We start from the raw sequence: 4023 nt of genomic DNA on the forward strand, positions 1-4023 counted from the left end.
GAACGAACATGAGTCGAGTATCCATCCACGTTTCTCACTTTTTCCTCTTCGGCGAAGCGGCCTTTTTCACCTTGACAGGAATGGCTTTGGCTGTCTTGGGTTTGGGTGCTTTGGGTTTTTTAGTCGGACCAGCCTTGTTAGATTTCTTCGCTTTGGAAGGCGATCGGGGTTTCGGGGCGGCTCTAGTTTTCTTTTCTGCCGAGGAGGCGGCCGATTTCTTGGCTTTCGCTGCGGCGGCGGAGGCAGCGACGGCGCTCTTCTTTTCGGCAGCAGTCTTCTTCGCTTTGGGGGAGGCTTGTTTTTTGGCTGTCTTCGAGGAAGCCTTGTCGGAAGTCGTCGCGACGGCGGTACGTTTGGCGGATGATTTTTTCGTCTTGGATGCGGCGGACGAAGCGGGTTTCCTCTTGTCGGAGGCGGAGGCGACTTTGGCACCACCGGAGGTGGACGAGGCGAGCTTGAACGAACCCGACGCGCCCTTACCTTTCGTCTGAACCAGAGATCCCGACGCCACGGCGCCTTTCAGATATTTCTTGATGAAAGGGGCGACCTTTTCGGCGTCGACTTTGTAATTTGCGGCGACGAACTTCTTGATGGCCTGAAGAGACGATCCTCCGCGTTCCTTGAGTCCCTTGATGGCGTTGTTTACCATCTCGGATGTCGGAGGATGGGACGGTTTCGCCCTGGGATTTTTCGCTTTTTTCTCTTTCTTCGCGTGGGATTGAGGGGTGGCAGCGGAACCGGTGGTGACCGATGATGCTGTTTGATTTTCGACGTCGGCCATCTTTCACGTTAAAACGTTAAAAGTTAATAATAATTATTGAAAAAACACTTGCTCACACACGTACACTTCGAGCACCTCGTGAACGAGAATTGAACAAAAAAATTTTCTAAGTCTTTATAAAATAGTCGCCACTGCGGACGGAAGACTGAACGCGCACCGCGTCCGCCGTCGAAGAAATTGCAGGCCTCGGAATCGTTGCCCGCGTGATGGCATCGTCCTCTTTCCTCGATCACCATCGCCACCGTGTGATCAAGCTGGCCGAACTCGGTTTCCGAAGTTTCCCTGGAGATAGCGAAGTTCGTCTCGGAACGTCGGTGGGTTTCGAATCAGGTACACGCCCCTCCAACCACCAGCCCTAAATCCGGGTCGTCACGGTTTCGATTCGGGACCGACGGTTTACGTCGGCGGTGCGGGGTAGACGCGTCGATTCCGGGAATCCATATTTCGTTCGCCGAAATATTGGTCCATCTCTTCCCGGAATACCGCGCCACCTTCTCGATTTTACGACATCTTCGCGTCGCCAAACGCTTCCGAAACGGTCGAAGCACAGAAAGGACCTGGTGTTCGAACCGAGGCAATTCCGACAACAGGATGCCGCGAACCGCCTCTCCGACGTTCAGGTCGATCGTTTTCGGCGGAAGTTGAAACGGGACGAGTCGACGACGGGTCCCGTTGCCGTCCGGACCCTTCGGGACGGCCGAAAGTCCGTCGAGAGGATCATCCGAAAGGAGACGGTCTTCATCGTCCGACCGATGCCGCACCTACGAGTTTTCCGATATTTTCTTCGACGGATCTTCAGGTTTTCTTCCTTTCTTCCGTCTTTCTCTCTTCGTAATTTCGTGTCCGACCTGCGTCGTCCGAAGTCGGGGTGAAGATCGAAGAAAAAACGCCAAAAATAACAACTCGTCAGCCACGCACACCGCGTTCGAATGTCTAACGGTCCAACTTGGATTTTCGAAGATCGCCGAATCCGAGGGACGATAAATAATAATAATAATAATAATAATGGTAATAAATAATAATGTTAATAATAATAATAATGATATGATGATTATAACGATAATTATTATAGATAGGTAAATAGAAACACAGGTCTCCTCTCGAAAATCGGAACTTCCTGATATTACTTACATATTTCGGTCGATCCAAATGTGGGAATCTCGTCGTCGTCGGAGCAAGCAGCGCGGTAGGTGGGGTGAAATTCTGGATTTTCCACCGCCGCCGGCGGTCGAAAAATGTGCGACGCGGGAGATCGCCAGTCCGTCTAGTAGTCTCTCTTGTCGTTAGAGCGTGACGTGGTGGTTGTTGTGGGATTTCCCGTTAGTTCGGTCCGACGTCGGTCGTCAGAGGGTAAGTGCATACGGAAACGAAACGCATCGCGTTTTGATGTTCATATTCGTGCATCGGAATGTTAAAAGCAATATATTTTACACCAACGATCACACCTAAACACCACGGCAACGGCCATACCACGTTGAAAAGCACCGGTTCTCGTCCGATCACCGAAGTTAAGCAACGTCGGGCGCGGTCAGTACTTGGATGGGTGACCGCTTGGGAACACCGCGTGCCGTTGCCCCCCAACACTTTTTGTTTTTTTTTGAAATCCATAGCAACCACCGAACCGATTTGTTTTTCGTGCAGGTATTCGGAAACATGCACAGACCCGTATAATGTAGATTCATAGCTTTAAGTACTAGATAATTAAGAAAACAATTTTTTTTGTCGATTAATTGTAAACAATTGCAGAATAAAAACTCGTCAAACGGTAAAGGTTGTCGTTCGATCACCGAAGGTAAGCCACGCGGGCAGCGGTCAGCACTTGGACGGGTGACCGGTTCATTATATTCCTTCCGTGAGTTTAACAAAGATAACATATGCAAATGTCGTAAGTGCGACGAGGAAGACGGCGATCTTTTAATGTAAAAAAAATATATATTAGGTTACGCGTACATGCCACTTTGACTGCTGCTTTATTTTTTTGGTTTTTAAATAATTAGAGATCTGAATTCAACATATCAGTTCTATGTTATAATGGACAGACAATGTTGTATTCTTGGCCCCTAACACGTTAAGACCAACATAAAAACTAGAATAACTTACCATTCGTTAAACGTTAAACAATTTCGAACCACGTTTTTTTGAGCTCGAACAAACTCATAACACAACACTCATTTATTAGTCACTGGACCATTGTAAAACGAGAAGAGAGAAAAACCATGCGAAACTATTTTTAAAACGAAGAGAATAAAGGTTTTAAATGGTAGGGCTGTATGACAGACTTGTCAATTATCGTGGGGGGTACGGCTGAGATTTATGACGAAATCGAGCGGCGCCGGCGGTCGGTCACTTTCACGAAAGAGGTCTAAACACGGGTCGTTTACGATACCCTCTGGTTACTAGAAAAGTTCTAGACAGATGTTTGTCGGCTTTTCGAGGTATTTATTTGTGAGTCCAAAGACTCAATGGAGTAATATCGGACTGAAATTCCAAGATTTTGCTGTGTAATCCAAAAAACTATGTTCCTCGTAACATTTAACGATGTGTTAATTCAACTATTATTTTAATTTTTCGTATACGTATTTATACTAAAAAGTACAGCGCTTCCAACAGTGAATTGTGAATTGAAAATGTTTCAAAGAAAGATCGATAGTTTTGAAAAAAATTACATATTAATAAATTTAGATAGATTTAGAAGTATACATTGCACTTACTTTTCAAAATTATTGTACTTCTGATTTGGTTGAAATAACATAATATGTAGCAGTCATAGTCTTGTGTACATTGCAGTCGCGGCTGGTGTTGGGTAAAACCTTTATTTTTTAGGGGGTCATTACCCAAATGACCTCATGGACCAGCCGTTCCTGTTAGGTTTTATATATCAAATTGATTCGTCTGTCTTTTTCATCATGCCTTCGAAAAGCGAGCTCCTGTTTCGCCAAAGTAACTGTGACGTCAATTAAATACGATAATAAAATTCGGTTTTTCCGAACTTATTGTGAGTGAGAGCAGTGAGAGCATCTTCTTTTCGTATCCCACCTCCACCCGGCGGCAGTAGTGCAGTGCTTATCAACATAATTACCGGCGTCTCGCCTCCACATTTTGACTTTTTTGTGTTTTATGTGTTCTCTAAGTCCAAAATTTTTAAATTTTTAAAAAGAGATTGCGGTACTATTCCTGTTGCTGAAATTATAATAATATATTTATTAATTTTTGTATTATATGTCTGTGTTATATTGTGTGAA

The 4023-nt window shown here is 45.2% G+C and overlaps 1 non-coding gene across 1 annotated transcript; it reads left to right on the forward strand.

Annotated features, from left to right (window-relative positions):
* Window positions 1-2237: 2237 nt before the first annotated feature.
* Window positions 2238-2357, forward strand: LOC138141137 (5S ribosomal RNA). The gene has a single exon (XR_011163018.1). It is a non-coding gene; the product is annotated as a 5S ribosomal RNA (ribosomal RNA).
* Window positions 2358-4023: the final 1666 nt, after the last annotated feature.

Source organism: Tenebrio molitor, unplaced genomic scaffold, assembly GCF_963966145.1.
Source record: "Tenebrio molitor unplaced genomic scaffold, icTenMoli1.1 SCAFFOLD_972, whole genome shotgun sequence".
Lineage (NCBI taxonomy): Eukaryota > Metazoa > Arthropoda > Insecta > Coleoptera > Tenebrionidae > Tenebrio > Tenebrio molitor.